This window comes from Protopterus annectens, chromosome 6.part1, assembly GCF_019279795.1.
Source record: "Protopterus annectens isolate FY-2018-M chromosome 6.part1, PAN1.0, whole genome shotgun sequence".
NCBI lineage: Eukaryota > Metazoa > Chordata > Ceratodontiformes > Protopteridae > Protopterus > Protopterus annectens.
The window spans coordinates 371,756,783-371,782,925 of NC_056738.1; the positions used below are offsets into that span (position 1 = coordinate 371,756,783).

At 37.2% G+C, this 26,143-nt stretch overlaps 1 long non-coding RNA gene across 3 annotated transcripts in view; it reads left to right on the forward strand.

Moving 5' to 3' along the window:
• Positions 1-9,845: 9,845 nt before the first annotated feature.
• The window catches only part of LOC122805566, a 2,364,904-nt gene continuing 2,348,606 nt past the window's right edge, over positions 9,846-26,143 (forward strand). For all 3 annotated transcript variants that reach the window (XR_006365383.1, XR_006365382.1, XR_006365384.1), the window contains exon 1: positions 9,846-9,993. This is a non-coding gene — a long non-coding RNA (uncharacterized LOC122805566). The remainder of the gene's footprint in view (positions 9,994-26,143) is intronic.

Sequence of the window (26,143 nt, forward strand, 5' to 3'; positions counted from 1 at the left end):
GAAGTCTGAAACTTGACAAAAAGCACTTAAATAAACTTGGATTTTGCTGGTGGTCTGTTCTGCATGCTTCTTTCATCTATTTGTTGCTTTTGAGTACCAGGTCCGGTATGTTTGAACCTCTGGTGGGTGTGATCAAGGTTATTTGTGTTAAGAAAGTCCAGGAATTGTTGTGGCTAGAAGTATGAGGCAGTGTTTCTTTCCCAGCCTATAGAGGGGTAGTTAAAGTCTCCTATGAATAGACTATTTGGTGTCTCCAGTAGGTCTAGGCATGGGATTCTAGGGACATTCTAGGGACGGAGCAGTGGTGCAGTGGTAACATTGTTGCCTTACAGTAAGAGGTTCTCCAGTTCAGTTTTCGGCTGGAGTACCTTCTGTGCAGAGTCTGCATGTCCTCCCTGCGTTCATGTAGATTTTCACTGGGTACTCTGGTTTCCTGCCACATTACAAAGACATGCTTCTGGAGCATTTCTCCCCAGGCCTCCACTGAAAATTGGCTTTGTTCCAAGTCAGACATTCCCAGTAAACAAATGTTAAAAAAATAAATAAATAAATAAAAAATAAAACATAGACAGTGAATTATAGCTTGCTAGGATATGGTATGGGATTTTGTCTATAGTGATTTGTACATGGATAAATTCCAGGACATCTTCCTGTTTAAAAACTGTATGACTTATAGCTTGCTAGAATATGGTATGGGATTTTGTTTATGGTGATTTGCATATGGATACATTTCAGGGCATCTTCCCATTTAAGAATTGTATAGTTATGCTGGTTGCTAATAAAGATTGAGACTCCATAACCTTTTGTCACTGTCTATAGTTAATGGTCTAAATGTGTGGAAGGCACACACGCCTCATGTGGATTTAAACCATGTCTCAGCAAAAGTACAGACATCTACATTCTCCAGAGTAAGGAGAGCTTGCAGGGTGTGGAGTTTCTTGTTTAGGCTCCTAGCACTGAGCAGTAACACCTTTAGGTTTCTTCAGGTTTTATTTGCTATACTGATAGGTTTGTCAGTTTGGCATTGCCTAAAAAGCCCCAAACTAATATCAAACTAAATGCAGAGTTTCAGAGAATAACAAGAATATATAAAAGGCATATTTAAATAAACAGTGCAATGCAAAGGAAGGAAATAATACAATGCAAAGGCAACTGAACTCTTAAAGAAAAAGGGAAACTTCAAGGTAAAAACTAGAATAATTAAAAAAAAAATGGAAGGGACCTAGCAGAAGAAATGATGAAGAGGTTATGGGAGTATACTGAAGAACTGTATAAGAAGGACCATAGTACCTCTGATACATACAATGCACGTTCTCTGATCTACAGGTGGATATCCTGGGCAGGGAAGTTAAACAGTCCTGAGAAAGCCTTGTTAAAAAAGGTGGCAGGAAGTGATGAAATTCCAGCTGGATTGTTTAAAATCCTGCAAAATGATGCTGTTACAGAGCTGCATGAAATTTTTCAGAAAATATGGAACTAAAACAGTGGTCATTGAACTGGAAATGGTCAATTTATTTTCCAATTCCAAAATAAAGTCAATGCTAAAGAGTGCTTCAATTATCTAACAACTGCAGCATTTGTTTTACATGCTAGCGATGTAATACTCAAGATTCTGTTAGGTAGCCTCTATTAATGTATGAACTGAGAACTGCCAGATGTACAAGCTGATTTAAGTGAGACATAGATGAAAGTACTAACATCCAATGGATAACACAGAAAGCAGAGGAGTTCCAGAAAATTATTTACTTCTGTTTTATTGACTACTCTCATATCTTCGATTGTACAGACTATAACAACCTATGTTAAGCTCTTAAAGAAACTGGCATGTCGTGTCATCTTATATGCCTCTTGCGGAATCTGTATGCAGATCAGGCAGCAGCACTTAGAACCAAATATGAAATAACTCACGGGTGCAAGACTGAGAATGGACTACAACAAGGCTGTATATTGTCATCCTACATATTTAGTTTATATTCTGAATATATCGTGCTAGATACTGTACTAGAAGAATCAGTTACTAGAATCAAAAATTGCAAGGAGAAATATTAACAATATATGAAATATGTGGATAGTACCACTGATAGCTGAAAGTGAAGAGGAGTTAAAGATCTTGTTGATGATAATGATACTAGAAAGTGCAAAAGCTGGCTTATTGTTCAGTATATATAAAAACAAAATGAAAGTTATATCATCTTGCCCTATCAATTCTTTGTAAACAGATGGGAAAGAAATGGAGGCAGTAACTGATTTTAGTTTCCTTTCTGGTCTCAAAGATGCCTGTAAAGGGCATTTTGCTTACTGGAAGAAAAGCTATGGCAAATGTGGCTAAGATTTGAAAAAAAGAAAAGGTGACTCATTATCAGCAACTGTCTGCGTAGTCAAAGCTATGTTTTTTTTCAGCAGTTATATTTTGTTGTGAGAGCTGTATCATAAGTAAGGCTGTGTGTTGGAAAATTGATGGTTTTGAACTATGGTGCAGGAGAAAATGTTTGCAAATTTTGTGGAGTGAAATTGTCCATCTATCAATTGTCACACCCAAATTATACGTCTTCGACCTAGATCCAGATATTATAGGTCTGAACGGAAGGTTATCCATACATTAGGTATACCTATAATGTTCGCCACTATGGGGAATTCTACTTTAATAAATTCATATCAGATTTGCTGTATATATTTCCAATATATTTCCAACATATATTTCCAATATGATTTGTAATATCATATTCCTGTTTAGACGTTCATCTATATATGTACATATATTATTTATTAATTATTTTTGTATATATATTTCAGTCAACATTATATTGAATTTTTAAAAACATATTGTATCAATTGTTATGTGAATTTTTTAGAGTATATTTATAATTATATATTTATATATTTTTATATATTGTATACTAGTTTTATACAAAAACTTTTTATATATTTTTATAAGTATAATTTTTATTTATTTTCATTTATAGAGTTCACAAGCATTTGAATCAAGTGTTTTAGATAAACAGTTTAGACAAAAGTTTATATAAATGTTATGTATTAGTTTCGTGCATGAGAGGAATTGTAGAATGTCTCTTTAAGGCTGTATAAGGATATTTAAAATTTTGGCGCCAAATTGGATTTATAATGAGTGTTGGTGATGGATTATCTTGGTTCTGAGAAAGTCTGTATATTGAACAGATGAAAGCGCTTAACCTGTGGATTTGAACTTGTGGAATTGTATTATTTAATAAAGGTTTTCCTGTCCTGTTCGAGCTGCACCGTTCATCTTTTATTCTGCACCAGGAATTGGATTTTTATTTTGCAGTTTCTACAGTTGTTGAGTTGCAAAGTAGGCTACTATGATTGGTGGTTGCGGGGGGGGGGGGGGGGTGAGTTAATGTTTCTCTGCAAGAGGTAAAGTAAATGATATTTCTGGCACACACACACACACACACACACACACACACACACACACATGCACGCACGCACGCACACACACACACTTTCCTTCCCCTTCAGAAGGCCACATATATGATGCCCACCTCCTAATTATTGCCCTGAAGGTACTGGTGGTGACTGTGACGACCCACCACTGGACCAATAATCAAGGAGCATCAATCCTCAGCACTGGCAACATTGTACACTGGGAGGATGATAAGCTACACACATAGTATGTCCAGATGCAGCTCTTTGCATCAAGTGCAATTTCCCTTAAGAGCATGCAGAGACCACCGTCAGTCCGGGGCTCTTTTTCCATTTTTTTCTCCAGATCCCCAATAAGACTCCCCACTGGTACTGCAATAGAGTTGAGATCTCAGCTGAGTGGCCAACCCAAGACCTCTAGTACACTCTCTGTCCAGCCAGTGCTTTGTGTCCTGCCCAAGTAGCTGACACAGCTCTTTGAGGTTTGATTTATACACACACACACACACACACACACACACACACACACACACACACACACACACACACACACCTGGGAAAGGCTGGCAGAGGTTGACTAGCCATGGTTCCTTTTGCCCAGACTATAAGGTAGTGATCACTGCCACCAGCCAACTCCTTATCAGCTACTTTAAGGCCCTTAACAAAGAGGGTCCAATCTTACTGTGTAATGTTACTATTAATACAAATGGTAGTTTGACCAAGAGTGAGGCTATTAGGAGTGGCCCATACAGTCACCAAATAAATATGCAAGTACCCTCAGAACTTAAATGTCTCTACAAAGTTCAGCCACAATGAAAGGTTTAAACATATTTAATAATAAATAATAAAAGAACAAGAAAACACTCAGTATGTATTCACAGTGACATCAGAGTTCAAAATCACAGGAAATATTTAAAACATTGCAGGACAGTCTCAAATAAATAAAGAAAATATCTAAACTAAGTTGTGCTATATTCTTGACTGTATCTAAGATAATTACTATACCCTAGTTAACTTACTTAAGAGCATGGCAGATGTGGTGAATGGATCTTCTAGTTGTTGTCAGGTCAAAGAAAGAATACAGAATGCTGTTTCTCTCTAATAGACCTCTCAAATTAATATATCAAATATTACTGCTGGGATAGCTTGCAGAATTACATAATTTCTTGTCATCTGACTCTATCCCAGATGAAACCCTCACTGCTGGAATCTGGCAGTATTTAGCATCTACTTGTGAAATACATAGACCTCAGATCTTTGGCAGATGCTGGAAGTCATAAAACAATTGCATTCCTTCCCATTTCAAAACTAGTAATTATGTCACCTTAAAGACAATAAAGAAAACTCCCTAGTACAGATATTCTTTCTGTAGCTGCCATAAAGTAATTTAATTTCAGCTATTTTTCTGAAGTTAACCTCCTGTATTCCAGTTTCCACTTTTAAAGTGTATACATTTGAACAGTTACAATAGTGTATGCACATTTCTGTTCTCTTCCAGCAGGGCACACTGTAGATACATCTTTAAGCTCAGTACTTTATAAAATATCTTTTCAACACACATGTCTCTACAGACCTAGTTTGATATATACATGACATACAGTTCTAGTACAGTTGTAACACAAGCATCTTATATGAATCATGTTAATATTCACAAATGATATTATAATTATTTACAAAATTCCAGATAGCTGGGCTGGCAGTATCTCCCTTTGTCACAGTGATCTCATATGTAGAAAGGTGGTATAACATGCTTTCTCTGGAAAGGGTGGGGCTACCTATTAGAGAGTTTATGGCAGGATCTTGATTAACATGTCAGGGAAGGGAAGGAATATTTTCATGGGGGAATGGTGAAATTTAGTGGTGGGGGTATGAAGGGAAAAATCTTGAAATTATACTGATTTTTTGGTAATGAGCATCTGTACCTCAATACCTTATTGGAGAATGAATGTTCTCCAACAGGATATTACTGTACATGTATCATTTGATAAAAAACTGCCTCTTCAGAGAGAGATGGAGAAGAAGTGAGAGGGATGGAGAGCACATACCTTTCAACTTTTCTGCTTCATAATTCAGGACAGATGTAGAGCAAAATGCTTTTCTTAAACATGCTGTATATGAACAATAAGAAATATGAAACAAATTAATGTCTGGATTTATTGATCAACTGTAATCCTCAGTGATTTATAAGAAAATAAAAGGTCATAATAAGAATATGAGGCAAAATCAGAGGCATTCTGAAAAATCAGGGACAGCTGATAGGGGTTTGCAATGCCTTCCACTGTTTGAATTTTTTTATCTTTCATTTGATCAGAATGAGACAGCTGAGGTTTAGCACCCAAGAAAAGTAGTTGTAATTGCTGGGCATGTTTGTGTGTATCTGCTTGCTTCTGTGCACATATTTGTGTATGTGTCTGTGTTTATGTGCATACCTGCATGCATGTATGTATTTCTGAGTATATGTGTGTGAGTCTGTCTATCTGACTGTCTATCTATCTGTGCCTCTGCATGTGTGTGTGTGTGTGTGTGTGTGTGTGTATGCTGACGTTAAATTCTTACATAACTTATACTTTGGATGCAAAATTCTTCCTTCAACAATAACTACATAAGTTACAGCAAATTTGAAACATTACTAAATATGTTACAGCAAATTTGAAACATTAAGTGGGAGGACTATTTTACATCAAAATACAAAAAAAGTATATGAAATCAAAAAACAGACATGAAACAATTTAAAAGATAGCCCATTATCTAAGTGCAATGGCACCCTCCAGGGCAGGTGTTACAGGAGAAATAATGGACCACTACTGCACAATATATTCTCCTGTGAATATATGTGAAGCTGGAAAGCCACATATCACTGCTCAAAGGGCAGTTATACTCCATATGTATATTGTACTCCATGTATATATTGTACTTCATGTGTATATTATACTCCATGTATATATTGCACTCCATGTGTATATTGTACTCCATGAGTATACTGTATTCCATGTGTATATTGTACTCCATAAGTATACTGTACTCCATGTGTTTATTGTACTCCATGTGTATATTGTACTCCATGAGTATACTGTACTCCATGTGTATATTGTACTCCATGTGTATATTGTACTCCATGTGTAAAATGTACTCAAGTGAGTATATTGTACTCCATGTATATACTGTACTTCATGTATATACTGTACTCCATGTATATATTGCAGTCCATGTGTATATTGTATTCCATGAGTATACTGTACTCCATGTGTATATTGTACTCCATGAGTATATTATACTCCATGTATATATTGTACTCCATGTGTATATTGTACTCTGAGAGTATATTGTACTCCAAGAGTATATTGTACTCCATGTATATATTGTACTCCATGTGTATCTTGTACTCCATGTGTATATTGTACTCCATGAGTATATTGTACTCCATGAGTATATTGTACTCCATGTATATATTGTACTCCATGAGTATATTGTACTTCATGTGTATATTCTACTCAATGTATATACTGTACTTCATGAGTAAACTGTATTCCATATGTATATTGTACTCCATGAGTGAGTATATTATACTCCATGTGTATATTGTACTCCATGTGCATGTTACTGTGGAAACAGCTGTATTTGTTGTCTTATTCTTACTGGCCTGAAGCCTTGTTTCAGACAACAAGCTTGAGATGCTTTTCAGGAAGCAATATTTCTTTGTTACACTGGAATCTGGAATGTCTACAAAGTATCCAGGTCTTCTGGGTATGACCAGGCTTTTATTATATCTTAGAGTCTCAGATCCACCCTGTCTACACCCAGATCATGTTCTTACTCGCCACTACGTGGGTGATATAATGTTTACAGACTTCCATGCTAGCCACTGACCCTTTCCTGGGATCTAATGACATTTAACTACTGCTAGACTGAGACTTCCTTGGATAAGCACCTAGCAGCAGATATGAGGCACTGGATCAGTGGAGCTAACATCTTGAATCCTTTATGCTGTCTGATCCAGAAGTGGCAGAGTATATGCCAGCCACTGGTTGCTCAAACAAAGGAGCAAAAGTGATCTTTCTTTACTCATTAATATTAAATATGTCTTTCATGCTATGACTGATTAATGTGGCTTTTTTCCGGGCATCTAACTAATTAGTTAATGAGAATTTCAAAGACTTGATTGAGGTATCATGTCATGATGTGAAGCTGAACTATTTCTTTAGTCACTGTGCCAACAGCTACTGGGTGAATGTTATCTTAAGGCAAGTAGTTTCCTAGTCATTTTCTACAGTATGTGATTATATTTAACCAGTGTCATTTTTGTGCTGTGCCTGATATAATTATTTCATTCCTTTTCAAGTGTTATGCCCCACAAAAACACAAAAAAAAAACCTACTCAAATAAATAAAACGGCTTCAGAAAGCAGTGAGGTAGTGAGAAAGTGCATAAAGCTCTTTTTGTTTAATGACATGAACTTCTTCAGATGCATCTGAAGAAGTTTATGTCATTAAACGAAAAACGCTTTTTGCACTTTCTCACTACCTGACTGCTTCCTGAAGCTGTTTTACTTATTCAAGTTATGCCCCACATTGCTTTCTTTTCAGCCTGTTTATGGAATTCTATTTGGCTAGACTCTGTAACATGAGTTGTGTCTACTTGTTGTCCATACAGGATTAATCCATTATCCATTGCAGCAGGTTTGGGAGTGTTCTGAATACCTGCTGTATGCATTACAGCATGTAAACCTGGAAAATCTTAAGGTGAATTTGCTACTAAAGGAAAGGATATGTACACTTTGTCTCACACCATCCATGCAACCTAACTTTGGCACCAGGAAATGTTAGAAGAACCCATTCAAAGATACTTGCCAGACAAATCGGTGAACATTTTTATAGGAAGTACTTATGTAGAAGTAAGCTACAGTGGTGCAGAGAAAGGGAGTCTTGACTTGGACCCTGGCAGCCTGGGTGTGATTAGAGAGCCTGGCATTTGTGGAGTTGACAGGGGAGAGGATGATAAGAAGGGGAGTAGTATTTGACTGGTTTGCTTATTTTGGCAGGAGGGGAGGATTCATAAGCAGGGGCAGCAGCCCTGGTAATGACACTGGGGTATGCACCCCTGCTTACTAAATACTGGGGGGATGCAGCAAATGATGGCCTTGGCTGTAATGGCCTCATGTCACTGAACGTCAGACATTGGGTTAGGGAAATGGGCAGGGCCTATAAAAAATACTATGGCTCCGAATATGAGGCTACACAGGAATGCCTCAGTTTCCTCTCAGACAATGGGAGGGTTCTGGATTACGTCCAGAGGGTGTCTGGAGAGATTTGTGACATCTAAGATCAAGGAAAGACACTAATGGCAACTAATGGTCTACTCCATAGGGGCCAAAAAAAAAGCTACAAAGCAACTTATCACACTGCGTGTAAGTGAAGAACACAATCACACACAATCCCACACAATGAATTTACAGAAATACTATTGACTAAAAGCAATTGCCCAAGCATTACTGTACCACAGCAGCTTATTTTATGCAGCAGTAAAGCATGGGGATTTAGAAACAAGTCCTATATAGAAGACTGATCCGTGGGCTATTAAAAGAGCTGCCAGCGCTCTCTGTTTACAAAGTTGTCATAATGACTGGCTATAAAGAAAAGGTAAGAACAATTTGGCAATTATAAGGATTTTGTTTGGGAGGTGGGAGGGTGCTTTTGCTACAAATCTCTATCAAGGTTTGACTGTGATGGACCTTGAACTTTCAAAGCTCTAACAGGTGCTTTTTGTAATTTTGGGGGACAGTAATACATTTTAACCTGGATCAGAAACAGTCATAGAGATTATTAAGAAATGATAATGCCTCTTCAAGTTGTTTTAACAACCTAAAGCTTTGAAATTCAGTACGGCACAATGGTGCATTTCATACATATCATGATTCGTTAACATTTAGACTGCAAGAAAATAATCTGCAGATAAATGTTATCGCTTTGTTTAAGAGTTGTTTGAAGATCTATAGCGCTTTTTACCTTGTGACAGCTAAAAATATTTAAATCGGTAAAATATGAATTTGTGTTTAATGTAGCAAAATATCATAGTCAAGTCCGTAATCAGTATATGTGTTGCAGAATTTACTAGAAATTAATTACAGTTTATAATAGAGAAGATAAAGGAAAGAAAATAAGTTTGTTAGAAATTATCAGTACTTACACAAATTGAGCATGCCTGCAAAATATCAGTCTGAAACTGCTCCACTGCATACTTTGTGAAGACTAAGAGAAAGAAAAAACTGGATGAAAGTGCTATGACTGGAAACCTTATGATGCTGAAAAAAAATCTGTTCTTGCAAAAATCTTAGCAGTGAATATTGATGATTTATCCACTAGAGGGAGATGTAGAGACATTTTAGGATTGCCTTTTCACTGAGTTAACCCTTCTTGCTTAGAAGCTAAGATTAAACTGCAGAACAAGCATCCAGTCAGAACGGGCAAGGCTGTGGGAAATCTGATGGATTCATATTGCTAGCACCTGTCTCTTGTAGGTCTGGATTAATATCTCTGTTTTGTCAATATGACAACACCTTGAACTGATGTAGTAGCTGGAAGGCTAAAGGCAAACAAGGTAAGTAGTGATTTATGATATATATTTTTTTTGTGTGAAGTCCTGCTCATTCCTTTTAAAAGTATATACTTAAAGGTAATGTTTGTGTGTTAGCCTAACATTGTAAAGGGCTAGTAAGACAGGTAATGCATTTTGCTTGTTGTGAGAACTTGCATTTAGTAAGCTATAACTAAATAGTGACACTGAAAAGTGTCAGGTGGAGTAAGTGAATCTGGTCCTGATATAAATGTATAGAACAATATTTTTGTGTTTCCTTGAGTAACCAGTAACTTCTTGACCTTCACATGGCATATTTAAGAAAAGTTTGAAAGAGATCGATTAGAAGTATGAATGTTACATGTTTAATGCAACCATTGTACTTCTAGTCTTATAATACATATGAATATTCCCAATCTGACATATTTGTAATTTATAATTACTTACAAGTCTTCCATTGCAAGTAAGAGATTAAGTTTTGTCATTTGGGCTGGGTTACTTTTAAAGAGGATCATACTGGACAGAGCAGGTTCAATACTGACATTTAGGCAGAGATGACAGAAGGGCTTTTTATGATATAACCAACCAAGTAGATTATAACATGCACACACATACATTTTGTAAAGTGATAAAAAAGGCTGAAAAGTTTACTGTTTTGATTGTTTTAATGGAAACATAACTAGCTTGGTTTTATTCTGTCATTTCTGTTAAAATGTTATTTTTAGCTATTGGAGTGTCAAGTGTTGTTTTGTCTTAACTGGTTTGCTTTTTATTATACTGCTTTGCCTTGTCATGTGGTCCTTTTTTGCATATATACATAGGGGTGTACTTCACCACAAATTTCTAAGTAAGCTGTGTGGAGTTAAAACTTACATGTGGAATGTGTATAGAACAACAGAGAAGAATAAAACACACTAAGAGGTATGGGGAATGATCCACTAAACAAGCTATAAGGGTTTATTGTATAAATAAATAAATAATTCTAGTGGGACTTAAGCTTGGGTCCACATTGGCAAGTACTGAGTTCTGGTTATATCATATAATGGTCCTAAACTGAAAGACATTACTTCCTAGGTTTTGCATTATTTTTAGTGTAAATTGGACAGTAGATGCCATGGTTTCAACAGTTAAATCAATAATTATGATATGTACTATAATTAAGCTTCGAGTATATATATTAAAGTGCTTACTCTATTTTGAGTTGATTGGTTGAAGTGACTAAATTTAGGAGAACGTTCACAACCCTCCTATTTAGTATCAAAAGAATGAAAACTGTGTATTCTTTTCAGGACACTGAAAATAAGCTTTGCAATGATATGTTTACTTACTGCTAACAAGTGATTTATAAAGGGTAAAGCAATTGCATTAGCTTATTACCATGTTAAGGCATAGCTACAGTGGCCTGTTTAATAAGCAAGGGAATATCGCTGAAGATGTCTGTGGGACCCCTGACCTCACAAATTGCTTTAGTAACAAGATCTCTGCAGAAGCATGAGGTGAAGACAATACTTCTGCCAGAATATTCGTTCTGTGTTTACTGGAAAATGTGACAAAGTTTCACCATTAATTTTTTTCCTCTTTTTTTTTTTTTCCTTTTTCATTCTTTCAGAAAAATCCATGGGCTCATATTGCAGTGTATTTTCTTTTATCCTTTCCTTTCCTTTTTTTTACATGTTGTGTGTTCTTGTTTGGGTGGCACTACTTATGTAAAGAAAAATCCCGTTATTTATAATTAAATGGCAAGAAATTGTTTAGTGCAGGTGTGGGCAGAAAGGATATCAGTGTACTCATTGTGAAAAATGGAAGTCTGATATTCAGCTTTTGCCAAATACTGAACAGAACACATATATACGCACACACACACACACACACACACACACGTGATTACTGTAAACTGTGATTCTGTAAACACAGTAGAGAAACAATACATAGCAATGTCAGTAATATGTTCTAGGCAAATGCAGAATGCACACCCTTTATATAACTACAGTATGTCACTATATATCTTTTTACAGCACAGCTCTCAAATTCTAACCTCCAGAATTGAGGACAAATCTACAAATAATCAGGGGTAATCAGAGACACTTTTTAAAATATGAGTACTATTAATTTGTGAAGCTGACAGAATATGAGAAATGTGAATTAAACTGTATTTTCTAAAGTAAAAGAATTCTGTAACTCTAATCATTGTCATTTTTATTAAATATAACCCATCACTTTTTTTCCCCCAAAAATTTTTAGTTTTGGGAGGGATTGTGAGGGGCAGAGCAAAGTTTTGAGGCAAAATTAGGGACAGTTGAGTAGTATGGTCTATAGGGATGTTTTATGAAGTAAGATTAATGACATTCTTAGAAATCTGTAGTGCAACAGAAAATGCAAGACCGCTTCTGGGATTAGGCCATATGCTTCGGGGGGGGGGTTTGCTGTTATGTGGTTAAGACTGCATAGAACCGTTCTGTCTGAATACACAAAAGTCAAGAAAATATACCTTTATTTTTGACCTGTCACTGAAGGAGGAAACCTTTTCTGTATTTGAAGGACACTTGGTGTCTGCATACCGCATATGTGTATGTGTGTGGGTTGTGAGATAGGTAGCCTGCATTTAATTTCTTATGACTTTATGTAGCCTTTGAGGCCACCTCAGACCCCTACAAGTGAAGTATTTTAGGAGAGAAATATTGCTTTGGGCTGTCACATCCTTTCCAGTGGACCGAGTGTATGCCCAGTGTCAGACACATTGCGCAGTAGAGGTCATCATAACCCATCAAGAGTATAAAGGGAATAAAGCAGTCCTAAGTCTACTGATGGACTTTCAGTCCCCTTTACCAAAACAAAACAAAACAAACAAACAACAGCAGATAGAAAGGAATGTTTAACAGTGTGCCCCCTACCAACAACTGCACATCTATAAAGTCTATAATCAGAAAAGTAGACTTAACCCAAGCAGACGCTAATTAGCATCACTCATTTTATTTAAACATTAAACTTTGGTCTGCTCTTGTTTGGGATAATAGCTAGGAATAAAATGCTTTAGAAGTACAAACATACTATTTTGTGGTGCAATTTTATTTTATTTTTTTTAAAGATAAAAAGTCTCCCTGTTCTATGCTTGGAATGTTATGCTTCGTTCAGGACCAGCTTGTCATAAGAATTCTAGCTGCTCTTAGATAAAATGTTTTAGCTTCAACCAACAATACTTTACTCTGCATGTAGAGAGACCGGTTTATATGAGCTAATGTTGCAAACTAAAACTTTAGTTGTAAGCCTGTGTGCTTCAGAACCACATGTTAGTTACCTGGTTAGCAAATGAATAAAATAAACATATAAACTCACTGGGTACAAGTATCTGTTTTCAGGAGTGGCTTGGAAGCAATATCTAGTTAAGAGATGTCCTTAGACTCGCATAATGTGTGCAAAGAAATATGGAAGAATGCAAATTCAGGACTACAAAAAAATATGTTAGCATCTCTATGTTTGTATTTTGAGAAGAATGATGTTTCCAGTGTATTTTGTCCTCGAATCACCTTCCCTCCTTTCTCTATTTCTGGTTTGTGGTTGGCTGGGTAGGATGATATTCAGGCAGCACATCTTTTCATTGCTGTGTGCTGCTTTTTCCCCACTGTGCTGAAATTTTGCTCAGCTTATATTTAATGATAAAGCGTGTTATTTGAGGTGTACAGTATTCATCAGTGTCTGGTTTGTACAAACATGGAAAGCAGCTCAGGAAAGTAGTATTCAAAGGCTGTATGTCATGCAAAGTAAGGATGAAGGGCTGTAAGGGTTTGTTTATTGTTGCAGTGTGGTGTTTTGGACAAAGCCACTAATTACAATTAATGCAGGGACTTCACTTTTGTGTATTTGTGAGATTGTGTTTATGTGTATTTAAAGGAAAGAGCAACGTCAAAGTCTTCCTGTCTGTACTTATACAATCCCACTGTGATAATCGAGAATAACACAGAGAATGAAACAGTGTGAATTTAGTAGTGTGTTGTTGTTATGGCAGGAAAAGGTCGGCAGTTGATGGGATTGTCATTGTTCACAGAAGATACATGCTGTGGACACAAGTGTTTACACTACTTGCTTTAAAAACTTTATTAGTGAAAAGTAGTATTGCTAACTAGGAGGGTGGAGACTGGGAGATTTTTGCAGTCTTAGAATAGAATCAAGGACCAACCCAAGCACTGGCATCTCTGTCTGATAGATGCGATCACACATTGAATCTGTAATACGAGTAGTCAGGCACCCACTCCTTAAGTAGAAGAAAAGATGGTGTTGTAGTGACATCATCACCCGGGGACAGAATGGAAAGTGTCTTGGTTCATATTTGTTCTTGCCTTTTTTTTTTTTTTTGAATATTGGAAGAAAAGAGCTGTAGTAAGGCTCCCCGAACCTGTGGAGGGGGTGGGTGAGCTGCTGGTGATATTATTTTAGTGGCTAACATGATCACACTCTTACTTAGAGGAATTGTTTGACTACTTTGACTCTAGAGTAGTGTGGGATTATCAGCCGAATGTATAGTGAAGGAGACATCATTATTCCTTGGGCCAGGGAGAGGGTCAGGGCATCTTCACTGATATGCTGATAGATTACTTCAAAGTGCCTAAGATAACTAAGTAGGTGGTTACCCCTTTCTTATACTTGTACATGGGATTTCAGATGTTGATATTGCTGCAATGTAATTAAAATGGGACTGAGAGCTACTTCAAAGGTAGTAGCATGTGTATATTTTTGGCACAAGATGTACTAAATTTGGATCGAAGCATGTCTTACCAGCCTACTACAGAGTGGAACTGATATCCATAGTAAAGGAAAGCACTGATCTGAAGTCTTTATGTTGCCAGAGACTGGGAGATAATGTTAGAGAGCAGAGAGAGAAAGAGTGAGGGAGGTAGTGAGAAAGAGAGATAGCGGTATAGAAAGATATTGTTGGTCAAGGAACAGAGCTGTTAGGTGTTGCAAAAGAATCACACAGACAAAAATAAGAGTATTTATACAGTTGTTTTGAGTAAATAAAATATAAATAATTAAAAAGGTAACAAAACTGTAACTTACTTGGCTGAAAAGAATGGAAGAGAAGAAAGAAAAAAGAAAAAAAAGGGGGATTCCTTATTGTGTTCTCCATCAAACAAAAACAGAAAAAAATCCCTCAGCAGATGTCTAAACTACAGTGTAATAATGTAAAACAGAGTTATGGATTCCTATACGATGTGATGCAGCCAAAGAGAAAGCATTTGAATTAGGTTTGTTTGTAGAGATGTGTTTTTTTCTCTCCGATCTGAATTTGGTGTAAGAGGTAAAATCTTTTAAATGTGCGGAAATAGTTACCAGAGTTTTGGTCAAAGTGATGGTTATTACGGTACTGTCTTTGCTCCGGAAATGTATGTTGAAAGGATGCAATGAAAAGTAAAGCTGAACAGCAACACAGTTTATTTACTTAATCATAATTAATTAAACAATTTCTGTTCAAGCCATTATTGGATGAAAAGGTGTGTAAAAAGAAAAAAAAACTTTAAAATGCACTTCAGAGCATGTAGAAAGTTATAGCTTCTTGAAAAAGCTGAAAAGTAAGGCAAAATGTGAGAACAGGAAGAAAAAAAATAACGTGCATGTTATGGGGAGCCTAAGATGGGGAGGGGGGACAGGGAAGACTGGAAGCTATTGTGTGTTTGGGGGAGGTCTGAAACAGTAGGCCAAGGGAACCATTTCACCTAAGTCCAGGCCTGTACATAGAGTTGCTGTGATATGTCATTGCTGCAACTACATGCCAGTAACTGTAAATGTCCCTTTTTTGTGAGATGGGTCAATGCAGTGTAGTACACAATTCTTGTAATGTAAGAATATTGTAGCTAAAGCTCAGCCTGTGCATGCTACTCCTAAAAGTGTGCAGCATGAACAAAAGGTCAGCCTGTGCATACTACTCCTAAAAGTGTGCAGCATGAACTAAAAGGTCAGCCTGTGCATAGCACATTGTAGCTAAAGCTCAGCCTGTGCATATTACTCCTAAAAGTGTGCAGCATGAACTAAAAGGTCAGCCTATGCATACTACTCCTAAAAGTGTGCAGCATGAACTAAAAAGTGCTTAGGAAGGGTGGCCGTGACTGGGAGATACATAGACTGGAAGTGCTTGGGGGGCCGCCAGCTTGACATCTGCTGGGGGCCCCCAAAAGTCTAACACCAGCTCTGTTACTCACATAGTCACATGACTTAACTGCCAGTAACCCAGCCTGCATTGAAAAATGCTGCTTTCACAGGACTTAATTTAGACAATGTTATCTTGACAAATGGCCTGTGCATATGATAATTAATGAGGACAGTGATTTGTAGCTTTTACTGCACATAGGTACAGGAGGCTTATTGCTGTAATACACCCAGACCATTAATATGCTACCTATGCAGTAAACATCAAGTCTAAATATATAGTGTGGTCTTCTTTCCTAAAACAACCATCTCACCAAGGTTTACCATTTCATCAAGGCTCAAAGGAAGCTATACTGAGAATGTCAGGAAGGTGTACTAATGGAGGCAAAAAAGCCTTTCACTAGAAAATCATATATTAGCAAATGGAAAAAGCTTCTAGTTTGGTGCCAACAACATAGCCAGCACCCATTTAAAATTAGTTTTCCTCTGGTTTTATGATTTGTGTGAGTTGCTCTTCTATGGCCTTTTAGTCCTCTACCAAAGTTAATTTATGAATTGTTTCAGCGTGTCTGCCCATGGATGATACTCTTTCAGTGCAGTCTTATGGATGATACTCTTTTACTGCAGTCTTATGTCAAAATGTTTATGAAGGGGTTTTGCAGAAGATGCTGCTAAGAAAACTGGTGGCCCCTCCTTTGGCTCTCAATTTTGTGTCGGAGAAGCTAACATTTGCTCCATTTGAACCAGGTAACCTGACTGGCTTGAGGTTCTGTCTTGAGTTGCAAGCTTTTATGATTAGTCAGTTCTATCTCATTTTCTATCTGAGTTTACCTTAAGCCAAGCCATCCATCTCCCTGTTTTCTTTCCTGAACCAAAAAAGGAGGGAGAATGTATACTCCATAGTTTGGATATCCACAGGCAACTTGGGCACTGTCTTGACAGAACATAATCTCTTAAGTCTTCCAATCAGTTCATTTCTTGTGAAGGTAAGAAGAGACAACCTCTGTCAAAACAGACTATTTTCAAATGGATGTATAAGCAATTAAATTTTGTTGTGCTCACCACAACAAAACTATTGTAGGCAGAGTTATGGCCCACTCTACCAGAGCCTTGGCTTCATCTATGGATTTTTGGAAGGGTTGGAGTCTAGTCGTATTCTAGAAGCTGCTACTTGGCCCACTGTACATCCTTTTACTAAGCACTAAAAACGAGCCATTATAGAATACAATGCCTCGTTTGCTATCTACCTCAAGACATCTGCAAAAACTGGAAAGGCTGCAGAAATACCTCACTAAAAGAATCACAGGCCTAAAGCAGATGCCCTATTCTGACAGTCTTAAACTTCAGCTATACTCAGTCGCATATCGTCTACTCAGAGGCGATCTCTGCTTAACATACAAGGCCATGTCAAACCCAGAGCTGTTGGACATGCTATGCTTAAAGAAATCTCAATCCCTCATAGCCACACGCCCCAGGGATCTAAACCTTGTCATCACAATAAACAAAACATGCTGGAGGGATAGGTTCTTGACCCAGAGACTCCCCAGACTCTGGTATAGACTGCCCATACATGTCAAGTAGAGCACCTCTTTGGCCATCTTCAAAAGGAACCTTGACAATTGGATGGGAGAAAGGAAATTCACCCTGGGGATCACGTAGACAGGGGTCCAGGGAAATAAATAGTGTGGGAAGAAATAGCCAGGGAATTGTTATGGCTAGGCTTGTATAGGCCCTAGGGCTGATAGCCTAGTACCAACCTATGAACCTATAAAGTAAATCAGATCACCAGCTTAACATTCCTGTCATCTATACTAGGGTAGCAGAAGCTTTACTCAGAGTTCTAGTTAAGATACAAATTTTTTTTACTATGATTCCCTGTTTTACATTCTGCTGAAAAATAAGGTAACACAACTCACAAGTAAACACATCTGACAAATATATTTATTTCAAATGCAGTTTTATCAATATAACCTCAGCAAGCAAACATGCATAAAATTAAAGGTGATAAAAGAAAAAAATATACATATTGAATGACCTGTTAAAACTACTGGCATTCTCCTGGTTGATTTCAAATACCAGGGATAAGAGCAACATGAAATTTAATAGCACAGGTAATATCCCAGGAAGTACCATCAGCATCCTGTTCAACATTTCATGATAGCTGTATTGCTGGATGTAGCATAATATTCAGTAGTAAATGGTGAACTTAACTATTGTCCCTAAAGCACTTACTTTGTTTCTTTGTGCAAGTGTTCAGAGAAGACATTATCGAATTTCGTTTGAGATTTTAGGCCCCTTAATTCAGGTAGAAGTCTGTTTCATAATGTCGGGCCTAGTCAGAATAAGGCATATTTTCTAGCAGCTATTTTATATGGAGGTCTGCTTAATGTGATAGTTTTCTCCTGGGTACTTCTTAGGGAGCAAATCTGATCCTGGTTGGGTTTTCATCTCCGACATATGCAGTGGCCACTGTTTAATACTTTGTGTATAAAAGTATATCTAGGAGATAAGTTGACTTTGGTGAGTGGAAGCCATTTCCTATGTTACAGGGGATTACAATGGTGAGATCAGCTGTTGGCAATCTACAGATTTTATGTTCTGTGATCTGAAATCTTAGGGAATTTTCTGCTGGGTAATGGGAGGAAAATTGTATTCCACTTTAGGGAGAAAAACATTTTTGTCTAGGCAAAAGTGGGAAAAGTAAGGAGTGAGTAAATGATATTCTACAGCAGAGTTCATAGGTTAATACTAGGCTAACTGCCTTTACGGGCCATTTTAAGCCTAGTCAATTATCTTGTGTGAGAATCAAGCCCTGTATTTTCTGTCTGTAAGGTAAACACTTTAACCATTATGCCAAGCTTTAAGTCAAGATACTAGGGTGTTGTTATTTCACCTGTGATTTGAAAAAAAAAGTTAAGAGAAGGACCAAGGTTAAGTCCTAAGTATTTGTATTCAGTCATGCTGGCTTAAGTTGTAAAATTTATGTTCCTGAATTCTGCACTTTACTCTGTAGACAGATGTAATCACTTCTTCTCTTTTTACACTTCAACTTTAAAACTTATTCAAGACATCTCAATACTGATAACTATAACTAGTAACCACTTAATGAAGATTATTACCATATAGCCATGTTAGGAAACCATACTCACAACACACGCTATGTTTCCCTTTCCCTATAATTCTGCCCTTTATTCTGTAACATTCCTCTCAGTTCCCAAGTGAGAATTAAGGTAGTTGATCTACATTTAGCTGAGTGTCAAAACTACATCTCAATACTGATAACTATAACTAGTAACCACTTAATGAAGATTATTACCATATAGCCATGTTAGGAAACCATACTCACAACACACGCTATGTTTCCCTTTCCCTATAATTCTGCCCTTTATTCTGTAACATTCCTCTCAGTTCCCAAGTGAGCATTAAGGTAGTTGATCTACATTTAGCTGAGTGTCAAAACTCTTGCAAACAAAACTATCTGTGTACAGCATGTTACCGTAAAGCAAACTGTACAAATTCACTGGAGTAGAGAAAACAGTTTATAAAAGGCTGTTCTGCAACTAGTTGAGTTTTCTTGATTGAACTGTGTTGAATACTCAATGACGTTAGTTATATAAGTGGTCTTGCTTTTTGTGTGATGCTATATGCTGTGTTGCAGTGACTTTTTTATTTTCCTTACTGTTGTGTGACTATAGACTTATAAAGTAAGGGGATGTGAGAGGTGAAGAGGGGCTTGCTCTCTTCAAAATGTTTGTTTCTTCATTTTGTTTTTGTTTTTTTTTTGTAATGTTTTGAATGATAATAAATATGTGAAATATAACATGGAGAAAAGCCATTTCAGTTAAAACCAAGGCAGCCTTATAAAATACTAGTCTTTTTCTCAATTGTCACAGCTCAGATATCAAATATATGAATTCTGAAACTTGACAGGGGAGATGCCTGTTTACTTAACATAGTAAAAAATAAACATGATGTACCAGATATGGCAAGTGCCTTTACAATTTCAGTGACATTGCTGAACCTGCAGCTGTAGTGCTTCTCCAAGCCTGTGAATCAGATGTTGACAGTACAGAGCAGGTGCAAGATTTTGCATGGACATCGGGGTCTTGGCATACTGTAAATATGGGATGCATAGCAAATACACAGAAAAATACACTGTAAAATATCTAAAAACAAGGAAACACTTCCGCCACAAAGACCATTGAACTTTTTTTGTTATTATTCTGGTACCTCAGCTATTTGCCTTCTGGGAATTCAGAAAGAAAATGTTCAATGGTCTTTCTGGGGAAACTGTTTCCTTGTTCTTGTTTTTTGAAATATGGGATGCATGTAAGTCAAAGGGGTGCCATGCATTCCCTCACTGGCATGCACAACTACCTGTTGTTGGACTGCAGTGTGTACTCAACTAATATCAGCATACACCAACACAAAAGAAACAGGAAAAAATACACCCAAGAGGCAGCAACTGGGAACAAAGTCCATGTAATTTTGCTTCTCGTACCTCGGCATACAGCCTTCAAGGACAATCTACTTTCCAGCCTTAAAAAACTGGCTAAGAAATCACCACCTCTAGCAAGAAATGGTGTGGCCAAACCACTGAAGAAAAGAGTGGCATCAGACCCCCATGTGCATTAATAAAATGTTCTGCGACTGGACTATCTAAATTCCTATTTCTAATATGACCCAAAGGATGGAAAGCAGATTTATTTTGAATTATATTACTTTGAAACCTAAAGGTATGCACGTAAAAGTCAATTTAAATGTTTAATGTTTATATATATTTATATGTGTATCATGGTTTATTATTTGGTTAAGCTTTTTAGGGGGGTATGTTTATTTAAGGAATGTTAATTGAATAATTGAAAGGGTGTATCTAATTGGAGCAGCTTTGTAATAAAATAGGGAAGGTTGGTGGCTTGTATTATTCCTTGAAGGCTGTATGCCAGGGTACCAGAAGCACCAGTAAACAGACTTTGTTCACAGTTGCTGCTTCTTGGGTGTATTTTTTGCAATACTCAACTAATGCAATATATTCTGCAGCTATGCATCATGAGAGATGTGCATTCTGGGTTCCTGTAATGAATCATTGATCATTCAGTCAAACAGTTTGTTGAAGGTGTACACTTCAGTAAAAGTAAACAACATCTGACTCAGTAGACTGCATTCTTGATGTGCCACTGTCACTCCATCCTTGCTGATGACTTGCGGGATGTACTTAAAGATTTACATCACAGTTCCCTGTGATAACACATGGGATGTACTTAATGTTTACAAAAATGTTCCATTTGTTAGCACTTCACACCTTGTTAAATGATTTAGAGTATGCATGCATTTTCTAGGTGTACCTTGCATGAGCCACGAAACTACTCCTGTAACCAGTAGACCTGCTGGAGATGTTGTTGACCTCCCCACACAGGCATATCATCACTGCTACTGCTTCAGCATATAGGCAGATGTGCTTAGCTTACCACTGTGCTAGCAGAGTGCATCTATTGCACGTCTTCCTTTGTGTTAATATACCCTGCATTTAAAAAATAATAACTAAACTTTGTCTTGCTGGCTGTGCGGCATCCAATAGAAAAGTGTGGTTTAAGCATATTATTACTGCCAACACATTTCACTTAGTGGTTTTAAATGTAGGTCATTTAGTATGCTATAAGAGCAGGTCTGCAGTCTGTAGAACAGACAGCTGAATTAGTATGTTGCCGGTGGTTTAGTGACCTATACACCAATGTGCACAGTTTGACTGTGCCAGTCGTACCTCTCAACCTCTTAGGGCAAGAAATCTGGACAAAGCCATATATAAAAGTGGGACAAAGGACCTTTTAAATATTGCTCTTACAAACTTAACGAGTTGATAGAATAACAGGTTTTGCATTAACATGAATTTTCTGAAGGGTATGAAGTCTGAAACGCAAATGTCTGTCATTTTCTAACTTTAATGATTTGCCAGAAAAACACAATTTTATGAAAACCGGACCAAAAATATGAGGCAAAAATCTGGACATTGTGCAGAAATCTGTACAGTTGACAGGTATGAGTGCCACTACACACCTGGGCTATGGCACTGAAATCTGTTCTCATGCTTCAGCCAATAAATTTATTCCTAATCTGGAGATCTTATTGAGTCTCAAAAACATTGAGACCGTGGACTCTCTCAATGACTCAGAAGCTTATTAACCTGTTCCAGAGATGACATGCTAGATATTGTAATGTGCCCAGAGCAGGATCTTTTTTATTAATTCTCTACACAAAGACTTCTGAATTGTAAATCTACAATGAAACCTCCTTCTGGTACAATGAAAGCTGCTTCTGGCAACACTTTTCTTCAACTTATTGGAAATGCAGCTAATTTACAAACTCAGTTAACCTATCTGCTAGAAACTGTAGTAATTGTATTTGTGTTGTTCGGGCCTGTGCTAAAGTAATATGGTTTTATTCATTTCACTACTAGCAACAGTGTGCTATCTTTCAAGGCCACAGAGGTTAATTTATCAGTTTGCTTTGGCAGGTTGGACAGAGCAAGCAGATTTTCAAAATGTATCCAGACAGCACAAGTTAGCAGGCCTTAATTAGATGAGCAGTGTGTAATTGTGCATCATTAATCTGAAGAGAGGGCCCATTAAAGAAGTTGTCTTTTGGTCTAAAAGGCCTGTAGACTGAAATAAGTGATGAACTAGTCAGTCTGTGAGTGCAGTGCTTGCCGTTTCATTTGAATTTGTTTACATTTCCTCAAGATATTCGAAGAAGATGTTCCGCTATTTAAAGCAAAGGAAAAGCATTAAAAAAAACACTTTAGCTTGTCAGCTGGCAGTAGACATGATTATAGACAAAAGCAGAATTTCAGTTTCCCTGTGACAGGAAGGCAGGTTCAATGTAGCATCACTGCTTTTTGCTGCACCCGTTGACATTTCTAGTAAATGAAGGTTTGGGTCTTTTCTAGTAGTACTGACAAGGGAAACCATCCAGCTAAGAAATGTTCATGTGCAGTGGGATTTGGACTGTTTAATATGAAAGGGTCAGAATGGCAGGGTCAAAACACAAATCCTCTTTTTTTGTAATTCTTGCAGAACAAGGTGTATAAAAGGACTTGTATTTTCAGCATTAACTGGCAGGATAACATTTACAGCAGTACTACGGATTACCCAGTTGATGAGGTAATCTAGAAGATTATATAATGATGATTTACCAGCTCGTGTGTGCGTGTGTGTGTGTGTGTGTGTGTGTGTGTGTGTGTGTGTGTGTGTGTGTGTGTGTGGTGTATTATGGACAGTAATAGACTAGCCAGTCCTTATCTCCTCCTGATGTTAGGTATAAAGTTTGCACTAAAAATGTATTCTGCTATAATGGCACTGGGAAGAATTAATATTTATAAGCAAGAACTCCTGCCAACTGGTATGACACTGAGTGCATATCAGAGTGTGTTCATCTCCTATATTTGACCCATATGGGAAGCACTGATGTTATATGGTTCACCTGGCTGTGGGTAGCACTGTGGTTCAGTGTTAAGATCTCTGCCCACAGCACTAGATTTTGAGTTTCAGCACCAAACTGCTGAAACACACTGCCAGTGTGAATTCTATGTATTAGTTCCATATCTGTGTGAGTTTTCTACTCTGCTTTTCACCAACCTTCCAGACGTACACACACACACACACACACACACACACACACACAGTTTGTTAATGGTATTTATGCTTTGAGAACAGTATAATTACAACATGCTTTATAGTTATGGTAAATCCAGCTGTAGACTTTGTCAGGCTTTCCCTTCAAATTCATGAGCCAAGTCTTCATCTAAGTTTTGTCTCAGGTCACATACACAGCTGGCCATGAATAGAATATTAGACCTCTAGACAAAAGCCCCTGCTTTCTCCAAATCTGTTCCTCCAATGGAGGAACTTCCTGCATTTTTCTGAATAGGTGACATTTTTTCATACAATGCAAAACAAGGGATTGGGGTTTCAATAACTAATGCAACAAACTGCCTGTCGCCTGTGTCTCTGATGGACAGAGGCAGGCAGTAAATCATGCCCTAATTAACATGCACCCCTTAAAATAAGCTCTAAGGCACAATAAACCATGGAATACATTTGGGTTGTGTGGCTAAGGTTATAATGATCCCAGTGGTCATTAGCCTAGTATAAACCTATGAAGAAATGATTGTCTGAATAAATTTTTGAGAGAACTTTTACAAGCACAACTCTCTTCGCTCTGTTTTAAAGGTACAACTGAAGACCTTTCTTCCTTTTTTTTTTTTGTCTAAATAAGTTGTTGTTCTTCTTTCGGCTTTTCCCGGTTAGGGGTCGCCACAGCGGAACTCTGGTCCGCTAATGATTGGCAGTAGATTTTTTATGGGTGCTGGGGTGCCAGCTCGACGTCCAACCTTCAGCGAAGGCACGCCCATTCTACGCATGTCTTTCGAATGTCACTCTACGACGGGGAGGACATGCAGACTCCACACAGAAGGGGCTTCAGCCGAGAATCGAATGGGAGAACCTCTTGCTGTGAGGCAACAATGCTACCACTGCACCACCGCGGCAATAAGTAACCTATTTTAATATAATACAAAGTTGGTGTCTCATCTAAATAACACACACACACATATACATGTACATAAATATATATATTTATACATGTGGATCTACTTTGATTTATTGAATTACCACTTTGTCGAATTGCAAAACACAGAGACGATGTTGCTGAAAAGGTAATTTAACAAACTTCCAGAACATCATATTTTTCCTCTAGGAAACTAACCACTTGGCCACCATGGTGAATTTTGCCCTTTTCTCCACTGTAGTGAGATCTCAGAGTTGGTATATTTAGTTAAGGGAGTGTGGATTTGATTTGCTTTGGTTTGTATTTTAAGCGTGGTGGCCAAGTGGTTAGTTTCCTGGAAGTAAAATGTGATGTTCCAGGAGTTCGTTAAAATACCTTTTCGGCAACGTTGTCTTGATTGGTTGTCAAAATGGATAGGAGCGTTTCCCTGCAGCTATATTTTTGAGGGGAGTAGAGGAGGTTGTACAAAAGGAATTCAACCTAGTAAAATTAGATATGCAACTACCTTCAATGTGAGAACTATTGACATCAAAAAAATTATACAAAAAAAATGGACTATTTTATTAGCCTTACCTGAGTTGCAGACTATTTTGCATAATAAACCTAACTTCTCTTATAGAAATGTCAGAAACTTAAAACGAAGGCTGTGTTATAAGGACTTTAATGCTCCAGCTAAGCAACAAATAGTTATGAAACACTAAACTTTTAAGTGTATGAATTGTAGCTGTTGCAATGATATTTTAGCAGATAATAGTAGTGTGTTCACTCGCCCTGTAACTAATGAGCAATATAGATTTCCTATCTCAGCCAAGTGTAATACTAGCAATGTGGTTTACCTTGCCACATGTGTAAAATGTTTTTCATTTTATGTGGGGAAAACATCTAGAAGGCTGAGATAACAGGTTATTGAACATAAGTCAGATATGAGAAGGAAGAATGATAAAAATGCTTTAAGGAGACATAAGTAAGGGTGAGGACCACTGTTTTAAATTTAAGTTAATAGATATAGTAATAAAAGGGACTAGAGGTGATATAAATAATTACCTTGAGAACAAAGAGCATGAATGGATTATTAGACTATTTGCAGAGTCTGAACCTGGTCTCAATAATACTGTCAGTATTAAACCTGTTGTAGTAAAAATACCACAACAGAACATTTAATGTGTTTTAAACAATTTAAGAAGTAGTGTCATGTGATATGCTGGCTGTGGTCATGTGATGCATGTTTGCTCTTATTTAAGGGATGATTATTCTGTGGTAGTATTAGCCTTGAGAAAGGGTTGTTACCCAAAAGCTTTGATTTAATAAAGTTCTGTGCTTGACATTGGAGCAGTTTTGTTTTTGTTTTTCAGTTTGACAAAGTGGTAAAGTAGATCCATACATATATATGTCTGTGTTTTTATATATATATATATATATATATATATATATATATATATATATATATAAAATGTGTGTGTGTGTTATTAATTTT